The sequence below is a fragment of the Macaca mulatta genome, chromosome 7, assembly GCF_049350105.2.
Source record: "Macaca mulatta isolate MMU2019108-1 chromosome 7, T2T-MMU8v2.0, whole genome shotgun sequence".
Classification (NCBI taxonomy): Eukaryota; Metazoa; Chordata; class Mammalia; order Primates; family Cercopithecidae; genus Macaca; species Macaca mulatta.
This window is the reverse complement of record NC_133412.1, coordinates 179,156,190-179,178,439: the sequence shown is the minus strand read 5'-3', so window position 1 is coordinate 179,178,439 and position 22,250 is coordinate 179,156,190. Positions and strand designations below refer to the sequence as shown.

The 22,250-nt window shown below is 41.7% G+C and overlaps 1 long non-coding RNA gene across 1 annotated transcript in view; it reads right to left on the bottom strand.

Annotated features, from left to right (window-relative positions):
* Positions 1 to 19,295, bottom strand: part of LOC144330500 (uncharacterized) — a 108,204-nt gene extending 88,909 nt beyond the window's left edge. The window contains exon 1 of the long non-coding RNA XR_013396756.1: positions 19,146 to 19,295. This is a non-coding gene — a long non-coding RNA (uncharacterized LOC144330500). The remainder of the gene's footprint in view (positions 1 to 19,145) is intronic.
* Positions 19,296 to 22,250: the final 2,955 nt, after the last annotated feature.

The following is a 22,250-nucleotide window of genomic DNA, read 5'->3' as shown; positions in this document are numbered from 1 at the left end:
GACCCGGAGACACCCCAAATACTGTGAGTGCCCAAACAGTGGAAGTGGGAATGGGAGATCCTCCGTCCTGCACACACACCCTCACTAGAGAAACTGAAGGTCCAACCTTACCTGGAGCTGAGTCAATTTAGAAAGTCAAGTGAAATGCAGGAGTAGAGGGAGCAGCAGGAAAGGCCCTGGGAGCTTGCTGGGTCCCCAAGAGGGACATTCCTGCTTGGCACCATATGAATACTTTGGGAGGGTGGCCAGAGGCACAGGGAAAATGTCACAGGGAGAAGGAAGTCTCTAGCTGAACTCAGGGGAGGGCACGAATCCGGAGTGCAGACTCCACCAGTGGAGGAACAAAGTCCTGTTCTTTCAGAGCTGGGAAGCAGGTAGCCTGGGGCAAGTTCTCTGCTTGCTTGCGCAATGCCTGGAAACAGACTCGGTGCTGTTGGCAAGGGGCATGATGTGAGTGAGACCCACCCTTCGGATTGCATGGGAGCTGGGTGAGGCCTGTGACTGCCAGCTTTCCCCACTTCCCTGACAACCTCCATGACTCAGCAGAGGCAGTCATAATCCTCCTAGGTTCACAACTCATTGACCTGGGAACATGACAGCCATCCCCCACAGCAGCCACAGCAAGATCCATCCAAGGAGACTCTGTGAGCTCAGACACACCTAGCCCTGCCTGCATCTGATGGTCCTTCCCTACCCATCCTGGTAGTTGAAGACAAAGGGCATATACTCTTAGGAGTTCTAGGGCCCCACCCACCGCTGGTTCCTCTCCATACTACCACAACTGATGCTCTCTGGAAAACGCCATTTCCCAGCAAGAGGCCAACCAGCACAAAAATAGAGCATTAAACCACTAAAGCTAATGGACTCCTCATGGAGTCCATTTCACACCCCTGCCACCTCCATTGGGACAGTTGCTGGTATGCATGGCTGAGAAACACACAGACGTTTCACATCACAGGACTCTGTGCAGACAACCCCCAGTACCAGCCTGGAGCCTGGTAGACTTGCTGGGTGGCTAGACCCAGAAGAGAGTTGACAATCACTACAGCTCGGCTCTCAGGAAGCCACATCCATAGGAAACGGGGGAGAGGGCTACATTAAGGGAACACCCCGTGGGACAAAAGAATCTGAACAACAGCCTTCAGTCCTAGACCTTCCCTCAGACAGAACCTACTCAAATGAGAAGGAGCCAGAAAACCAGCTCTGGTAATATGACAAAACAAAGCTCTTTAACGCCCCCAACAAATTACACTAGCTCACCAGCAATGGATCCAAACCAAGAAGAAATCCCTGATTTACCTAAAAAAGAATTCAGGAGGTTGGTTATTAAGCTAATCATGGAGGCACTACATCAATACAAAGCCCAATGCAAGGAAATTAAAAAAAAAAAATACAAGAAATGAAGGAAGAAATGTTCAAGGAAATAGATAGCATAAAGAAAAAACAATAAAAACTTCAGGAAACATTGGACACATTTATAGAAATGCAAAATGCTCTGGAAAGTCTCAGCAATAGAATTGAACAAGTAGAAGAAAGAAATTCAGAGCCTGAAGACAACATCTTTGAATTAACCCAATCCAACAAAGACAAAGAAAAAAGAATAAGAAAATATGAACGAAGCCTCCAAGAAGTCCAGGATTATGTTAAATGAACAAACCTAAGAATAATTAGTGTTCCTGAGGAAGAAGAGAAATATAAAAGTTTAGAAAACGTATCTGGGGGAATAATTAAGGAAAACTTCCACGATCTTGTGAGAGACCTAGACATCCAAATACAAGAGGCACAAAGAACACCGGGAAAATTCATCACAAAAAGAACTTTAAAACTAAAACTAAAGCAAGCAATCTACAAAACCTAGGCACATTGTCATCAGGTTACCTAAAGTTAAGATGAAGGAAAGAATTTTAACAGCTGTGAGACAAACGCACCACATGCTTAGTTTCACTGGATACAAGATTCTCAGCTGATAATTGTTCTGTTTGAGGAAGATGAAGATAGGGCCCCAATCTCTTCTAGCTTGTAGTGTTTCTGTTGAGAAACCTGCTATTAATCTGACAGGTTTTCCTTTATAGGTTACCCGGTACTTTCAGTTCGAAAATTTCTTTAATTTCCATCTTGATTTCGTTTTTGACCCAATAATCATTCAAGAGCAGGTTATTTAAATTTCCATGTATGTGCATGGTTTTGAAGGTTCCTTTTGCAGTTGATTTCCAGTTTTATTCCACCGTGGTCTGAGAGAGTGCTTGATATCATTTCAATTTTCTTAAATTTATTGAGGCTTGTTTTGTGGCCTATCGTACAGTCTGTCTAGGAGAATGTTCCATACGCTGTTGAATAGAATGTGACCGCATGATAGGAAATCAATTCCAAAAGGAACCGAATGACAACAGCGACACAACCAGTCAAAACCTCTGGAATACAGCAAAGGCGGTGCTAAGAGGAAAGGTCATACCCCTAAATGCCTATGTCAAAAAGACTGAAAAAGCCCAAACTGACATTCTAAGGTCACAACTCATGGAACTAGAGAAATAAGAACAAACCAAATCCAAACTCAGCAGAAGAAAGGAAATAATCAAGATCAGAGCAAACCTAAAGGAAATTGAGACAAAAAAAATACAAAAGATAAAAGAAACAGAAAGCTGGTTCTTTGAAAAGATAAATAAAATTGATAGACCATTAGCAAGATTAACCAAGAAAAGAAGAAAGTCCAAATCACCTCAATAGGAAATGAAACAGGAAATATTACAACTGACAACACAGAAATACAAAAGATCATTCAAGGCTACTATGAACACCTCTATGCACATAAACTAGAACACCTAGAAGAGATGGATAAATTCCTAGAAAAATACAACCCTCCTAGCTTAAATCAGGAAGAATTGTATGCCCTGAAGAGACCAATAACAAGCAGTGAGATTGAAATGGTAATTTTAAAATTACCAGCAACGTAAAAAGTCCAGGACCAGATTCACAGTAGAATTCTACCAGACATTCAAAGAATTGGTACCAATCCTATTGGAGCTATTCCACAAGATAGAGAAAGTGGGAAGCCTCCCTAATTCATTCTATGAAGCCAGCATCACCCTAATACCAAAATCAGGAAAGGACATAACCAAAAAAGAAAACTACAGACCAATATCCTTGATGAACACAGATGCTAAAATCCTTAACAAAATGCTAGCTAACCAAGTCCAACAACATATCAAAAAGATAATCCACCATGATCAAGTGGATTTCATACCAGGGATGCAGGGATGGTTTGACATATGCAAGTCAGTAAATGTGATACACTACATAAACAGAATTAAAAACAAAAATCACATGATCATCTCAATAGATGCAGAAACAGCATTTGACAAAATCCAGCATAGCTTTATGATTAAAACTCTCAGCAAAATTGACATACCAAGAGACATACCTCAATGTAAAAAAAGCTATCCATGACAAACCCACAGCCAACATAATTCTGAATGGGGAAAAGTTGAAAGCATTGCCTCTGAGAACTGGAAAAAGACAAGGATGCCCACTGTCACCACTCCTCTTCAACATAGTATTGGACATAGTATTAGAAGTCCTAGCCAGAGCAATCAAACAAGGGAAAGAAATAAAGGGCATTCAAATTAATAAAGAGGAAGTCAAACTGTCACTACTGATGATATGATTGTTTACCTGGAAAACCCTAAAGACTCTTCCAGAAAGCTCCTAGGACTGAAAAAAAATTCAGCAAAGTTTCTGGATAGAAGATTAATGTACACAAATCAGTAACTATTCTATACATTAACAGCAATTAAGCAGAGAATCAAATCAAGAACTCAACCCCTTTTACAATAGCCACCAAAAAAAAAAAAAAAAAAAAAAAAGGAATACTTAGGAATATACCTAACCAAGGAAGGGAAAGATCTCTACAAGGAAAACTACAAAACACTGCTGAAAGAAATCATAGATGACACAAACAAATGGAAACACATACCACGTTCATGGATGGGTAGAATCAATATTGTGAAAATTACCACACTGCCAAAAGCAATCTACAAATTCAATGCAATCCCTATCAAAATACCACCATCATTCTTCACAGAATTAGAAAAACCAATTCTAAAATTCATATGGAGGCCAGGCACGGTGGCTCATGCCTGTAATCCCAGCACTTTGGGAGGCCAAGGCAGTAGGATCTCTTGAGGTCAGGAGTTCAAGACCAGCCTGGCCAACATGGTGAAACCCCATCTCTACTAAAAATACAAAAACTATCCAGGTGTGGTGGCATGCGCCTGTAATTCCAGCTACTCAGAAGGCTGAGGCAGGAGAATCACTTGAACCTGGAAGATTTGCAGTGAGCCTAAATTGTGCCATTGTATCCTAGTCTGGCCCAAAGAATGAGAACCTGTCTCAAAAAAAAAAATTCAAATTCATTTCCAAAAAACAGTCTGCATAACCAAGGCAAGACTGAGCAAAAAGAACAAATCTGGAGGCATCACACAGCTGTATTCCAAACCATACTGTGAGGCCATAGTCACCAAAACAGCATGGTACTGGTTTAAAAATAGGCAAATAGACCAATAGAACAGAACAGAGAACCCAGAAATAAACCCAAATACTTACAGTCAACTGATCTTTGACAAAGCAAACAAAAACACAAAGTGGGGAAAGGACACCCTATTCAAAAAATGGTGCTGGGATAATTGGCTAGCCACATGTAGGAGAATGAAACTGGATCCTCATCTCTCACCTTATACAAAAATCAACTCAAGATGGATCAAAGACTTAAATCTAAGACTTGAAACTATTAAAATTCTAGAAACTACAAAAATTTCCAATAACATTGGAAAACCCCTTCCAGACATTGGCTTAGGCAAGGACTTCATGACCAAGAACCCAAAAGCAAATGCAATAAAAACAAAGATAAAGAGCTGGGACATAATTAAACCAAAGAGCTTCTGCATGGCAAAAGGAACAGTCAGCAGAATAAACAGACAACCCACAGAGTGAGAGAAAATCTTCACAATCTATACATCTGACAAAGGACTAATATCCAGAATCTACAACAAACTCAAACAAATCAGCAAGAAAAAAACAATCCCAGGGGCACCCAAGATGGCCAAATAGGAAGAGCTCCAGCCTCCAGCTCCCAGCGTGAGTGACACAGGAGACAGGTGATTTCTGCATTTTCAACTGAGGTACCGGGTTCGTCTCACTGCAGCATGTCAGACAGTCAGTGCTGGTCAGTGGGTGCACTCCAACAAGCGAGAGCTGAAGCAGGGTGAGGCATCGCCTCACCTGGGAAGCGCAATGGGGAAGGGAATTCCTTTTCTTAGCCAAGGGAAACTGAGACACACAACACCTGGAAAATCAGGTAACTCCCCCCCAATACTGTGCTTTACCAAGGATCTTAGCAAACAGCACACCAGGATATTATATCCCACGCCTGGCCTGGACAGTCCAACGCCCATGGAGCCTCCCTGATTGCTAGCACAGCAGTCTGAGATCTAACTGCAAAGCGGCAGCGAAGCTGTGGGAGGGGCGGCCACCATTGCTGAGGCTTAAGTAGGTAAACAAAGCCACTGGGAAGCTCAAACTGAGTGGAGCCCACCTCAGCTCAAGGAGGCCTGCCTACCTCTGTAAACTCTACCTCTGGGGACAGGACATAACTAAACAAAAACCAGCAGAAATATCTGCAGATGTAAATGTCCCTGTGTGACAGCTTTGAAGAGAGCAGTGGTTCTCCCAGCATGGAGGCTGAGATCTGAGAACAGATGAACTGCCTGCTCAAGTGGGTCCCTGACCCCTGAGTAGCCAAACTGGGAGACATCCCCCACTAGGTGCACACTGACACGTCACACCTCACACGGCTGGGTACACCTCTGAGACGAAGCTTCCAGAGCAAGAATCAGACATCAACACTTGCTGTACAGCAATATTCTATCTTCTGCAGCCTCTGCTGCTGATACCCAGGCAAACAGGGTCTGCAGTGGACCTCAAGCAAGCTCCAACAGACCTGCAGCTGAGGGTCCTGACTGTTAGAAGGAAAACTAACAGAAAGGACACCCACACCAAAACCCCATCAGTATGTCACCATCATCAAAGACCAAAGGCAGATAAAACCACAAAGATGAGGAAAAAGCAGTGCAGAAAAGCTGAAAATTAAAAAAATCAGAGCACATCTCCCCCTCCAAAGGAATGCAGCTCATCGCCAGCAATGGAACAAAGCTGGACAGAGAATGACTTTGACAAGTTGAAAGAAGAAGTCTTCAGTCAATCAAACTTCTCAGAGCTAAAGGAGGAACTACGTACCCAGCACAAAGAAGCTAAAAACCTTGCAAACAGAAGGGAAGAATGAATAACTATAGTAACCAATGCAGAGAAGTCCATAAATCGAACTGATAGAGATGAAAACCATGACACAAGAACTATGTGACAAATGCACAAGCTTCAGTAACCGATTTGATCAACTGGAAGAAAGAGTGTCAGTGACTGAAGATCAAATGAATGAAATGAAGTTGAGAAGAGAAATTTAGAGAAAAAAGAGTAAAAAGAAATGAACAAAGCCTCCAAGAAATATGAGATTATGTGAAAAGACCAAATCTACATCTGATTGGTGTGCCTGAAAGTGACGGGGAGAATGGAACCAAGTTGGAAAACTTTCTGCAGGATATTATCCAGGAGACCTTCCCCAACCTAGCAAGGCAGGCCAACATTAATATTCAGGAAATACAGAAAACACCACAAAGATACTCCTCGAGAAGAGCAACTCCAAGACACATAATTGTCAGATTCACCAAAGTTGAAATGAAGGAAAACATGTTAAGGGCAGCCAGAGAGAAAGGTCAGTTTACACACAAAGGGAAACCCATCAGACTAACAGCAGATCTCTCGGCAGAAACTCTACAAGCCAGAAGAGAGTGGGGGCCAATATTCAACATTCTTAAAGAAAAGAATTTTCAACCCAGAATTTCATATCCAGCCAAACAAAGTTTCATAAGTGAAAGAGAAATAAAATCCTTAACAGAGAAGCAAATGCTTAGACATTTTGTCACCACCAGGCCTGCCCTACAAGAGATCCTGAAGGAAGCCCTAAACATGGAAAGGAACAACCAGTACTAGCCATTGCAGAAACATGCCAAAATGTAAATACCATTGATGCTAGGAAGAAACTGCATCAACTAACGAGCAAAATAACCAGCTAATACCATGATGACAGGATCAAGTTCACACATAACAATATTAACCTTAAATGTAAATGGACTAAATGGTCCAATTAAAAGACACAGACTGGTAAACTGGATAAAGAGTCAGACCCATCAGTTTGCTGTATTCAGGAGACTCATCTCACATGCAGAGATACACATAGGCTCAAAAGAAAGGGATGGAGGAAGATCTACCAAGCAAATGGAAAAAAAAAAGAGGCAGGGGTTGCAATCCTAGTCTCTGATAAAACAGACTTTAAACCAACAAAGATCAAAAGAGACAAAGAAGGCCACTACATAACGGTAAAGGGATCAATTCAACAAGAAGAGCTAACTATCCTAAATATATATGCACCCAATACAGGAGCACCCAGATTCATAAAGCAAGTCCTTAGAGACTTACAAAGAGACTTAGACTCCCATACAATAATAATGGGAGATTTTAACACCCCACTGTCAACATTTGACAAATCAACGAGACAGAAAGTTAACAAGGATATCCAGGAATTGAACTCAATTCTGCACCAAGCAGACCTAATAGACATCCACAGAACTCTCCACCCCAAATCAACAGAATATACATTCTTCTCAGCACCACATCACACTTACTCCAGAATATACATTCTTCTCAGCACCACATCGCACTGATTCCAAAATTGACCACATAGTTGGAAGTAAAGCACTCCTCAGCAAATGTAAGAGAACAGAAATTATAACAAACTGTCTCTCACAACACAGTGCAATCAAACTAGAACTCAGGACTAAGAAACTCAATCAAAACCGCTCAACTACATGGAAACTGAACAACCTGCTCCTGAACGACTACTGGGTACATAATGAAATGAAGGCAGAAATAAAGATGTTCTTTGAAACCAATGATAACAAAGATATGACATACCAGAATCTCTGGGACACATTTAAAGCAGTGTGTAGAAGGAAATTTATAGAACTAAATGTCCGAAGTGAAAGCAGGAAAGATCTAAAATTGATACCCTAACATCACAATTAAAAGAGCTAGAGAAGCAAGAGCAAACACATTCAAAAGCTAGCAGAAGGCAAGAAATAACTAAGATCACAGCAGAACTGAAGGAGATAGAGAAACAAAAAACCCTCCAAAAAATCAATGAATCCAGGAGCCAGATTTTTGAAAAGATCAACAAAATTGATAGATGTCTAGCAAGACTAATAAAGAAGAAAAGAGAGAAGAATCAAATAGACGCAATAAAAAATGATAAAGGGGATATCACCATCGATCCCACAGAAATACAAACTACCATCAGAGAACACTATAAACAACTCTATGCAAATAAACTAGAAAACCTAGAAGAACTGGGTAATGTCCTGGACACTTACGCTCTCCCAAGACTAAACCAGGAAGAAGTTCAATGCCTGAATAGACCAATAGCAGGCTCTGAAATTGAGGCAATAATTAATAGCCTACTAACCAAAAAAGTCCAGGACCAGATGGATTCACAACTGAATTCTACCAGAGATACAAGGAGGAGTTGGTACCATTCCTTCTGAAACTATTCCAATGAATAGAAAAAGAGGGAATTCCTCCCTAACTCATTTTACAAAGCCAACATCATCCTGATACCAAAGCCTGGCAGAGGCACAACAAAAAAAGAGAATTTTAGACTAATATCACTGATGAACATCGATGCAAAAATTCTCAATAAAATACTGGCAAACCGAATCCAGCAGCACATCAAAAAGCTTATCCACCATGATCAAGTGGGCTTCATCCCTGGGATGCAAGGCTGGTTCAACATACACAAATCAGTAAACGTAAATCCAGCATATAAACAGAACCAAAGACAAAATCCACATGATTGTCTCAATAGATGCAGAAAAGGCCTTTGACAAAATTCAACAGCCCTGCATGCTAAAAACTCTCAATAAATTCGGTATTGATGGAACGTATCTCAAAATAATAAGAGCTATTTATAACAAACCCACAGCCAATATCATTCTGAATGGGCAAAAACTGGAAGCATTTCCTTTGAAAACTGGCACAAGACAGGGATGCCCTCTCTCACCACTCCTATCAACATAGTGTTGGAAGTTCTGGCTAGGGCAATCAGGCAAGAGAGAGAAATAAAGAGTATTCAGTTAGGAAAAGAAGAAGTCAAATTGTCCCTGTTTGCAGATGACATAATTGTATGTTTAGAAAACCCCATCGTCTCAGCCCAAAAACTTCTTAAGCTGATAAGGAACTTCAGCAAAGTCTCAGGATACAAAATCAATGTGCAAAAATCACAAGCATTCTTACACACCAATAATGGACAAACAGAGAGCCAAATCATAAATGAACTCCCATTAACAATTGCTTCAAAGACAATAAAATACGTAGGAATCCAACTTACAAGGGATGTGAAGGACCTCTTCAAGGAGAACTACAAACCACTGCTCAGTGAAATAAAAGAGGACACAAACAAATGGAAGAACATACCATGCTCATGGATAGGAAGAATCAATATCATGAAAATGGCCATACTGCCCAAGGTAATTTATAGATTCAATGCCATCCCCATTAAGCTACCAATGAGTTTCTTCACAGAATTGGGAAAAAATGCTTTAAAGTTCATATGGAACCAAAAAAGAGCCTGCATTGCCAAGACAATCCTAAGCCAAAAGAACAAAGCTGGAGGCATCATGCTACCTGACTTCAAACTATACTACAAGACTACAGTAACCAAAACAGCATGGTACTGGTACCAAAACAGAGATATAGACCAATGGAACAGAACAGAGCCCTCAGAAATAATACCACACATCTGCAGCCGTCTGATCTTTGACAAACCTGACAACAGCAAGAAATGGGGAAAGGATTCCCCATTTAATAAATGATTCTGGGAAAATTGGCTAACCATAAGTAGAAAGCTGATACTGGATCCTTTCCTCACTCCTTATACAAAAATTAATTCAAGATGGATTAGAGACTTAAATGTTAGACCTAAAACCATAAAAAACCCTAGAAGAAAAACTAGGTAATACCATTCAGGACATAGGCATGGGCAAGGACTTCATGTCTAAAACAGCAAAAGTAATGGCAACAAAAACCAAAATTGACAAATGAGATTGAATTAAACTAAAGAGCTTCTGCACAGAGTAGATTTTTGCAATCTACTCATCTGACAAAGGGCTAATATCCAGAACCTACAAAGAACTCAAACAAATTCACAAGAAAAAACAAACAACCCCATCAAAAAGTGGGCAAAGGATATGAACAGACACTTCTCAAAAGAAGACATTCATACAGCCAACAGACACATGAAAAAATGCTCATCATCACTGGCCATCAGAGAAATGCAAATCAAAACCACAATGAGATACCATCTCACACCAGTTAGAATGGCAATCATTAAAAAATCAGGAAACAACAGGTGCTGGAGAGGATGTGGAGAAATAGGAACACTTTTACACTGTTGGTGGGATGTAAACTAGTTCAACCATTGTGGAAAACAGTGTGGCAATTCCTCAAGGATCTAGAACTAGAAATACCATTTGACCCAGCCATCCCACTACTGGGGATACACCCAAAGGATTATAAATCATGCTGCTATAAAGACACATGCACACGTATGTTTATTGCGGCACTATTCACAATAGCAAAGACTTGGAATCAACCCAAATGTCAGTCAGTGACAGACTGGATTAAGAAAATGTGGCACATATACACCATGGAATACTATGCAGCCATAAAAAAGGATGGATTCGTGTCCTTTGTAGGGACATGGATGCAGCTGGAAACCATCATTCTCAGCAAACTATCGCAAGAACAGAAAACCAAACACCACATGTTCTCACTCAGGTGGGAATTGAACAAGGAGATCACTTGGACACAGGAAGGGGAACATCACACACCAGGGTCTATTGTAGGGAGGGCGGATGGGGGAGGGATAGCATTAGGAGATATACCTAATGTAAATGACGAGTTAATGGGTGCAGCACACCAACATGGCCCATGTATACATATGTAACAAACCTGCACGTTGTGCACATGTACCCTAGAACTTAAAGTATAATAAAAAAAGAAAAAAGAAAAAACAATCCCATCAAAAAGTGGACTAAGGTCATGAATAGAAAATTCTCAAAAGAAGATATGCCAATGGCCAACAAATATATGAAAAAATGCTCAGCATCACTAATGATTAGGGAAACGCAAAGCAAAACCACAATGCAATACCACCTTACCCCTGCAAGAATGGCCATAAACAAAAAATCAAAAAACAGTAGATGTTGGTGTGGATGCAGTGATCAGGGAACACTTCTACACTGCTGGTGGGAATGTAAACTAGTACAGCCGCTATGGAAAACAGTGCAGCGATTCCATAAGGAACTGAAAGTAGAACTGCTATTTGATCCTGCAATCCCACTACTGGGTATCTACCCAGAGGAAAAGAAGTCATTATACGAAAAAGATACTTGCACATTCACGTTTATAGCACTACAATTTGCAGCTGCAAACTTGTGGAACCGACCCAAATGCCCATTAATCAACAAGTGGATAAAGAAACTGTAGTATGTATATATGGTGGAATACTACACGGCCACAAAAAGGAATGAATTAATGGCATCAACAGCGACCTGGATGAGATTGGAGACTATTATTCTAAGTGACGTAACTCAGGAATGGAAAACCAAACATCTTATGTTCTTACTGACATGTGGGAGCTAAGCTATGAGGTTGCAAAGGCATAAGAATGATACAATAGACTTTGGGAACTTGGGGGTAAGGGTGAGAGAGGAATGAGGGATAAAAGACTACAAATATGGTGCAGTGTATACTGCTCAGGTGATGGATGCACCAAAATCTCACAAATCACCACTAAAGAACTTATTCATGTAACCAAATACCACCTGTATTCAAATAACCTATAGAAAAATAAAAATTAAAAGAATTAAGAAGACAAAAACATTTTAAAAACAGTAAGTAGAAGAGAGGTATGTGAAGGAAGTTATGGGTATGAAGATGTATTTTTGGTAACAAAGGTTAAAAAGAAAAGAGAATAATTTTTTAAAAAGGAAGATTCTTGTGTGATAAATTTTTGTCATAAAGTAAAATGACTGCTTACTTGAAAAAAGGAGGTATCAAACAAAGCAGAATGTCTCAACATGTCATAAAATATCTCAGTAAGTCATAATAAGATGTGTAAATAATGAATTTATGAAAGGAATTTTGCGTGTGATCAAGATGGCTATGATTAGAAGAGAATTATTTGTAAGTCTAAAGACTGAGCTTTGCTATTAAAAATACACTAATATAAAACTAAAGATTTAGTTTCGTGTGTTAGAACAACAAGGTTATCTTGAAGTATTGATCTGTTCTTAAAACTACAAGAAGTTTTTATTTTTAATCCTAAAATCTCCTCTTTAACAGACCATTTCTATTGCTTCCTGGGATCCATTTACTTTCCCTAGTTTCAGGTTGGAAATGATGTCCTCTTCGTGTAAAATGGGAATTTCATTTCTTGACATAGACTTCTTCCCCTAAAGCTTCTCAGATTTAGATTTCAGAAGTTCAACTTCTGTTGTATCTCACAGCACATGATTTATAGATCATGTCTATAAATAAGGATTTATAGATCATATCTATAAATACAGATTTATCCATCAGCGCCTTCAGCTCCTCCTCCCCATGAGATGGCCTGGGGTGATAACTCTCTCTTTCAACTTTTTTATCAACTCCTATCACATTTTTTCTCCCATTAAAACTCGGCTGTCATGGCTTGATGCCGAAATGTTTATCCTGAAAGTCTAGAAAACAAATTTATCTCCAGTATAATTCCAGTATAACTGAATTGTCCCATGTAACCAGGAAACTTCTCATGCTCTTACTTTTCCTATGTGTTCCCCTGCTCAGGTACTAGTTATCTTGTTTACATTTCTCTACTAATGGTTCACACTCATAGCCTTGGACATACTCTTTCTCGGCCTAATTAAACTCAGTGTCTTTTTCATCAGGTTTGACTGCCAGTTGATCCACATGGGCTTCCCATGAGGGGACACAATCACACTGCAGGAGGCATTTCTCTAACTTTTGCGTAAGTGGCCTAAAAAAACAAAGATTTTGTATTTTACTAGTATGATTTTTTGTGTTGTCTTTATGAGGTTTTTGGTTACTTAGGAAACTTAAGCTTTGAAGAAGTTAGGTCCTTTTAATCCATGTAACTTTCCGTATTACTTTTAAAGTCTTTTGATGATCACTAGTTAAATACATGGCCATATTTAATAGTGACCTGTGATTCTGCTTTCATCAACCATGTTGATCCTGTTGACATCTTTGGCAGGCTTCCTCAGGATCAAACTTCTAAAGTAAGTCTTTTTTATCTAGAATTGACTTAGGGATTTTACAGTTAGACCCCTGGAAAGCCTCAAATAATTTCTCTCTCATCCCATAGAGAAAATAAATGATTAGGCTTATATGGTAAATTATATGGGAAACATTGTCAAATCATAAGTGATATTAGATCTTCTTTCAGTTACGTATATGGGTATTCTATGGATATGATGTTTCAAAAATTATATAAATTCATATAAGTCTATAATGTTATCAGCCATAATTTTGGTTATGGTACATCTTCTTTAAAGCTATATTTGTATGGAGCTGTTATTGATGTGAGTACTCTAAAGATTATGTGAAATTTATAAAACCCTGATGGTTCTGATGTGATGTTATCAGTCACAGTCATGATTCTGTTTGTTACCTTAAAACGCTACAGTAATTTTTAAAAAGTAAATTTCCTTATCAATTGCTGATTATAATGAATTTTCATCAGCTGTTTAACCATGACTGTTTTGTTTTTGTGACCCAGAGTTATTGTTTAGATTTTTCTCCAAGAGCATTTGTCATCAGCTATTGTCCAAAATGGCTTTTCATGGAAGAGACTCAAACAGGAACTCTTCAATACAGTTTCCTGATAAAAGATCAATGGACTCAATAAAAAATTTTCAGAACTCTAATAAGACACTGAGAAACTCAAAAACCCCTGATCAAGCTCAAGCAGAAAAACTAACTTCATGATATTGAAGAGCTGATGAGGGGAATATTTTCATGAATTTTATTTGAAGCATTGTTAGTTCTTTACTTAAATGTTTTGTTTGCCAGATTAGAGGAAATTTTCTCTCTTAGGTTGTCTATAGTTTACAGTAATTTAATAAAGTATACTTTTTGTGAACAAAGATGAAAGCATTTATTTTCCCCCCTACTTGATTCCTCCAAAATTCCGAAACTATTCATGAGTGTTCTTATGATGATGTGGCTATTTGTGTAAGTCCAAATAAAAACTTGTCTCCTTACTGCAGGATATAATTGGAAACATCAGGCATAATACTAAGGCTTTGGCTGAAATATCATATTTGAAAAATATACATAGAATGCCTAGTTTTGGCCGGGCAGGGTGGTTCACCCCTGTAATCTCAGCACTTTGGAAGGCCCAGTCAGGCAGAGCACCCGAGGTCAGGAGTTCGAGACCAGCCTGGCCAACATGACAAAACCCCATCTCAACCCCATCTCTACTAAAAATACAAAAATTAGCCAGGTGTGGTGATGGGCACCTATAATCCCAGCTATTCAGGAAACTGAAGCAGGAGAATCGCTTGAACATGGGAGGCAGAGATGGCAGTCTGCCAAGATCATGCTACTGCACTCCAGCCTGGGCAACAAAGTGAGACTCCATCTCAAGAAAAAAGAAAGAAAAAACAATGCCTGGTTTCCATGGCTCCTTATAATGAGTAAAACTCATCACTTCTTGGCAAGCTCAGAAACCTTAAAACTGTAAGAAAAAGCTAAAGCCTGTCTTGGTTTGGCTTACCAGCATAAAGAGGTATTGAAGTTTGAGATTCCTATTTGATCAGTGTACAGAGGAACAGTAATGCTTCTAAAGAAAAGCTATAACACACCTGTTTATAGATTGTAGCTATGTGCATTATTTTCAAGTTCTTGTTTTCTACCTATAGACTAGATCCTGAATTCTTCTAGATTCTTCCAATCCAACTTTCTTCCATGGAGGAAAATGAAAGCTACTCTGTTCCTGAAGCCCTATAAGCTGAAGCTAGATAAATGTTAAGAAACAAGTCTCCTGCTTGATGCCCAAGTCAGACAGAAAATGCACCAGACCGCCCAATGTCACGGCTAGAGACATTCAAACTGCAAACCAGGATGAGAATTTCACAATTTCACTCTGTAGACAGCTTCTCCCGAGTCATGGGAACAAGACTCCATATCATAATGGGACTCTTACCTGTCCTAGGGCCTACATTTTTTACTTGGTTTCCAATTATATTTATTCAAGTAATTGCCTTTAATCCTAGATTCATTATTTATTCAATTAATTGCCTTTAATCCTAGACATTGCATAATCCTATTATGCAAACTAGGATTGTCATATTATTACTAATTTTACTTCTTATTTTCCCTTTTTAAACTTTGTATCTGTTACTTGCTGAATTTTTTCAGAAGTACAACTTCTAATGGAATAATGCTAGCCCAGCACTTTGAGATGATAGCAAAAGACTACAGCACAACAAAATCGAACTTAATCATGTACTCCAGGTAGACTTAGCCTGAAAGCCATTCTCTTCAAACCTCCTTTGTTACTCAAATGTGGCTAAAAGGATTTTGACACTGACTCCTAGACATCAATCACTCCTTCAAACATGTGATGAGACCAGAAACCTGGGACAGGCCCATCCAGGTACTGAGGACATCAGAACCTACCACAGCATGGTCCATCAGTGAGAATTCCAGAGAAAGACCTTGAGCAAAAGGAGAAAATATGATGAAAGTGGTCAGAATCAAAATGGAGTCACTTGTGTTAAAAAACCAACAAATAAAAGAAACTCTGACATATAAACCCAGAGAAGGATAAGAAAAGAAGCATTTTCATGCATAAACACCTGCTAGCAAAAACTATCACAAAAGACTATAAAAAACACAGCCTCGCACAAAGACCATTGCAACCTTACACAAAAATACTTCTGCGAGGACATCTGCCCAGCAACTTCTTGTGAGCCTCATACTGGCATCACCCTTGTTATTGATCCTTGTAGCCAAAGATTACCTCGAAACGATCATGTAATCGTCCTCATTTTTCCTTTAAAAACCTTTGTTGTCCCTTACCTCCCCGAATATACAGGTAGTTTATGATGGTACGTGCGCTCCCACTGCAATGCTTGGGGACCAAGTTCCCGCCACACCTCACTCTTCCCCAGTAAATATCATTTTCTGTTAGAGTCTCTCTCTGTTCATTATTTAGCTTGACAGGTATTTGGTACAACAGCCAAAACAGGCCAAGACGTTGTCCGGAATCTTCCATGGACGGGGGGCCTGGATTTGACCCTGTCAGTTGGACACAGGCTTCTCTCACTCCACCAGATGAGGAAACAATAGTGGGGTGTGGCGGGAGCTTGCTCCCCAAACAGGTCCTCCCGCCACGTGCCCTCCCCACCCACGGATCAGAGACAGGATGAGGGTGAGCCTGGGTGTCAGCCATGTGTCCCCAACCCGGTGCCTCATTTGCTCCTAGGATGTGCCCTGTAGGTCGTCTTCTTGCAGCTGTCCCGCTCAGTCTCCCCTCAACCCCTGCTCGTGCTCTTGGCGAGCTTATCAATATTGTGGTTTCCAACAGCAACTGTTCATGGTTTCAACTCGTATCTGTCCCTAAGTGTGGACTTTTATTCCATGCGTTGGCACTGGCAATCAGCTGTGTGCCTCCTACTCAAGACATCCGAAACTAAAGGGGGATAGTCGGCTAAGTCAGGCCCCAAAAGTGTCCTCATCCAGATTCCCAGGACCATGACTCTGAGATCTTACATGGCAAATGGGACTTGTGTCCTCATCCAGATTCCCAAAACCGTGACTCTGAGATCCTACGTGGCAAACGGGACTTTGCAGATGAGATTAAGTGAACGATCTTGAGATGAGGAGAGGAGCCTGGGTTACGTGGGTGGCTCCGAATGTGATCACAGGTGTCATATGAGGGAGGCAGAGGGAGACGTGAGACGAAGGAGAAAGCGCTATCACTTCAAAGCCAGAGGTTCCTGCTGATCCTCCGGCCCCAGCCCCACCCCACGGACCACGTGGTCTTTTTAAAACATGAATCTGTCAGGGCAGCCCATTCAAACCCACAGAGACGTTCCCACTGCACCAAGAACAAAGTCAGAACTCTCAGGCCTGACCCACTGCCCTCAGCCAGCCTGGATCCCCAGTGCCCGCAGGCCTGCTCCTGGCCTCAGAGTGTAACAGGCTCCCTCCCACCACCCATCTGCATGGCAGGCGCCTTGCCATCGCCTCCCCTCTGAGAGCACAGACAGCCACAGCTGACCTCCGTGTGAAACGATGGATGAACAGTCAGGCCGGGCGAGGGCTCTCAGAGCCTGCTGGCCAACGGAGGGAGCAGCTCAGGCCTCTGCCACGAAGCCCCCCAGGTGTGATCACAGTTGCCGCCCAGCTGTCCCCAAGGAGGCAGCTCTCGGCTTTTCCCCTGGGCCTTGAATCTGCAGGGAGCCCCATCCACAGGCCCCTGGGAGGCGGGAAGACATCTCGGGCTCCAAAGCCAGTCACCTGTGATTCCCCTGAGGACGGTGAGAACCCAATCTGACGGTGTGGGGCAGATGGTCTGTATTTGAGCTTTGCTTCTCTCTAGCAATCATACCTAGGAAATGCCCTAAAGTGCATGACGCGACGCACTTTGTCCCCAGCAAACTCCCCACCCTGCGCCTGTTTCTAGTGCCGGGGCTGGTCCAGCACAGCCTGTGCACTTGCCCGAATGTCTACAGCCCTGGCCCTCAGCCGCACTGTGTTGTTTTCATGCACCTTCATCCAACAGACTTGCTCCGACAGAGTGATTCAGGGAGCTGCCCTCCAGCACCACTTACCCTTTTCATGTTACATAAATGTCCGTTGAGTCCTGACCAACTACAGAAATCTGTCTGCTGGGGGCATGTGACGGCCCCAGGTGGCCCAGGGCCTCGCACAGGAATGTGTTTACAGCGTTCCCATCACTGAAGCCACAGTCATAACTCAGCCTCGTGACATGGGCCAGGGCCCTCGCCCCTGCATGCTCTGCAGCTCACCCGTGTCGCCGCAGCCTCCTGGGCCTGGACGCCACCCTCTGAGGGGGCACTCGGGGCAGAAACATCTGTTTCCAGCTTGTAACAAACAGGACATGTGTGCCTCGCACACCTAAATCAATGCTTGACAAGCCTGGCCTGGTCTCGGGGCGCTCAGCACCAGCTACCTGCCTGGGCCCAGCCGATCACCTCTCCCTTGGTATTCTGAGGGAAGGGTCTGAGCCCTTTCTGCCCCGCTAGACTTGTGGACAGAGGCCCCCCAAGACCTGGACAGAAATCAGGCCATAGTCTCCAGCCCCAAAGAGCCTTCCAGAGGCCTGCACCTCTCCTCCCCAGCCGAGGCCCTGATGTCTGTGGCTGTGGCCACAGCCAGATCTGTACTTGCCAAGTTTATTCTAGAAAACATTGGTTTGGACAAGACCTCAAAACAGAATTGGGGAAATGAAAGAGAAAAGAAAAAGCATTTCTGCTCTCATTGTAAGGACAAAAAGCAATTAAGGACCAGCACTGATACAGATCAATAATCAGACCAGAAAAAAATATGGCAAAATATCTATATTCTCTTACGGTGAATAAGTGTTTTCTCAGAATGACGCTAAGGCCAGGAACAGTGAAAAGTAAGACTGATGAATTTGCCCACAGGAAAAAAGTAAAGAGTCTCCAAGGACAAAGCCTCCGTAAACAAAGCAAACAACACAGGAAAGAAAGTGACCAAAGTATCTAACATCAGAGAGAGTCTGCATTCACATGAGTTCCAGAGAGACAGAACCCACAGGATGTGGATGTGGATATCGACAGAAATAGGAATCAACACGGACACAGGCTATGGCCACAGGTATGGATAGAGGGAGAGATGCGAGAGAGAGATTTTAAGGAATTGGCTCACACAATTGTGGAGACGAATGTCCAAAATCTGCAGGGCAAACCAGCAGGCTGGAGATCCAGAGAAGAGCTGAGGCTGCTGCTCCCGTCCAAAGTTCAGCCTGCTGGCAGAACTCCCTCCTCCTTGGGGACTGCCGTCTGTTTTCTCTTAAGGCCTCCATCTGCCTGTATAAAATCCACCCACATGATGGATGATGATCTGCCTTATGCCAAGTCCACTGGTTGAAATGTTAATAACATCTAAAAATTACCTGCACTATCTAGACTGGTGCATGGCCAAATATCTGGGTACCACGGCCTGCCCAAGTTAACATCTAAAATTAACTCTCACGGAGTCCAAGTAAATGAATGTAAAAAAAAAAAAAAATGATGAATGAGACAAACTCAACCTTGGAGAAGTTTTCAGTGGAACATGGGGAAGAAGAGTTCAGTTTAGCAAGCTGCAGACACAAATAGCCAATAGAACTCCATTTAATAATGGAGATTATTAAAAGTCACAAATCGTCAATGGAAAGCAACTTACAATGTGATGTTCCTTGAACACCTACTGTGTGCCAGGCAAGAGCTAAGGTGGACACATGCAGTGTGCCTGCACTGCAGCACTAAGATCCTGGCGGGGAATGGATAATACAATTAAAACCCAATCACAAAGAAAACAGAAGGGAAAAAAAGCAATTAAAAACAAATAAATGCTCCATAAAGGACAACAGTGCCACGTGAGGGTGTGGTCATCAATGTCAGGCATCCAGAATGTGTCCTTGAGGACATGGACCACTGGGAGATGCATCCCAGGCAGACGGAGCAGGAGGGGAAGGGTCCGGGCCAGAAACGTGCTTGCCAAGTTCAAGAGCAGTGGGAAGGCCAGTGGGCTTGGGAAGGAATGGGCTGGAAGGACAGGCCTGAGGCCAGACTGCACGGGGCCAGACCGGCCCGATTCCAGCCTTGGACTTCACTTTATGGTGACAGATCCTCGGAGGGACTTGAGGAGGGGTTGTGTGTTTTCCTGGGAGCCACAGGAAAGTGAGTGGCACTGGGCTGAGGAGGGGAGTCACAGGACCCACCAGTGTCTACGCAGGGTCCCAGTGGAAGAGCAGAAAAAATCCAGAAGAATATATAAAAGTATTCAAAAGTAATTCAAAATAACAAAAATCCAAAATATTCAATAATTTAAATGTTATTACTTAAAATAGTACTACAAATAATAAAAACATATATTATTAAATATAATAGATCACTGGCTATAATGCCAATGTACAGAAATCCGTTTTATTCCTATAGAACAGCAACAAACAGAAAATGTGATTCTTATAAAGATGGCAGACGTCTGCTTCTATTAAGGGCATACAGGGAACTCGGACCAGTTAGCAAATCTGAAAGAAATACTTTAAAAATCTGTCTGAAGGTAATGGAGAGATATCAAAGTGGTGAATAATAGCCACCAAAGTAGTTGTCATTTGTGGCCACTTCCCCCTAAGCCACCCCCCGAAAGCATTTGCTGATTCTGGGATAGTCAGCGAGAAGCTCAGCAGAAATCCTGACAATCTTAGAGCTAGGGAGAAAAAACTCAGAAGCCAGGACTCACCAGGAGAAAGGCACTTGGGAACTCCCTGGACTTTGGATTAGAAACCCATAGACTTTCCTCATGGGAACAAAGATGAAGGAAATCATCCCTCACATGAACTGCAACCAGATGCACGTCATCCAGGTCCTTAGAAAAGCTCAACCTCTGCCACTGGGTTAAGTTGACCTCAGATTTTGAATTCCACCAGGAACCAGCCAGAAGCATATGAAAATCATCTCTGGAAAATTATAACATCACTTTAGTCTCAATTGCTCAACCCAATCCTTCTGAATACAATATCCAGCACACAATCACAAAGAACCACACATACAAGGAGATGAAGCAACATGAGGAAGAACAACAAAAACGGAAGATCAACAGGGACTCCAGACCTCAGCTATGGGAATCATCAAATGAAGACTTTCCTAATATTTTTTACTTCGGTAGCTTTGGGGATACAAGTAGTTTTTGGTTACATGGATGAATTATATAGTGGTGAATTCTGAGATTTTAGGGAACCCATCATCTAAGTAGTGTACACTATACCCAATATATAGTTTTTTATTCTTCACCTCCCCCACCCACCCTCATCCTGTAAGAGGCCAGGCAGGGTGGCTCACACTTGTAATCCCAGTACTTCAGGAGGCAGGAGATTTGGGACCAGCCTGGGCAACATGGCAAGACCCTATCTCTACAAAAAATATTTAATAATTACCTGGGCATAGTGATACACATCTGTAGCCCCCACTATCTGAGAGGCTGAGGTGGGATGATCGCTACAGCCAGAAGTTTGGGGCTACAGGGAGCTGTGATTGAATCACTGCACTCCAGCCTGGATGACAGAGTGAGGCCCTGTCTCCTGAAAAGAATAAAAATAAGTAAAATTTTAAAACTAATAAAATAACAGTGCTACTAGGTTTGAAGAGTTTAAATGTAATCTGAAAATTTCATCATAAATTGAAAACTATAAAACACACATAACAGATCTTTTTTAGTTTAGAATTTTAAACAGAAGTGTACAATTAAGAGCTCACATGATGGGTTTAAGAGCAGACTTAACACAGCTGAAGAAAGAATTAGTGAACCAGAAGCTGGATCAGAAGAAAATATCTAGAATGAAGGATAGACAAAAACACAAGCACAGAACTGGAGGGTTAAAAGAAGAGAGTGTCCACTGGTAAGGTCTAACATATAGGTAGTTAGAGTCCCAGAAGGAAAAGTGAGAAAGAAAAGAAGAAACATTTTTAAAGAGACAATTGCAGAAATCTCTCTAAACTTAAGGAAATATCCACCCCATCATTCATATAGAATAAAATACGTAGAAAATCTCATCTGGGCCTGGCATGGTGGTTCATGCCTGTAATCTCAGCACTCTGGGAGGCTGAGGCAGGCATATCACTTGAGGACAGGAGCTTCGGACCAACCTGGCCAACATGGTGAAACCCTCTCTCTAGTAAAAATACAAAAATAAGCCTGGCGTGGTGGTGCTCACCTATAATTCCAGCTGCTTGGGAAGCTGAGGCGGGAGAATCTCTTGAATTCAGGAGGTG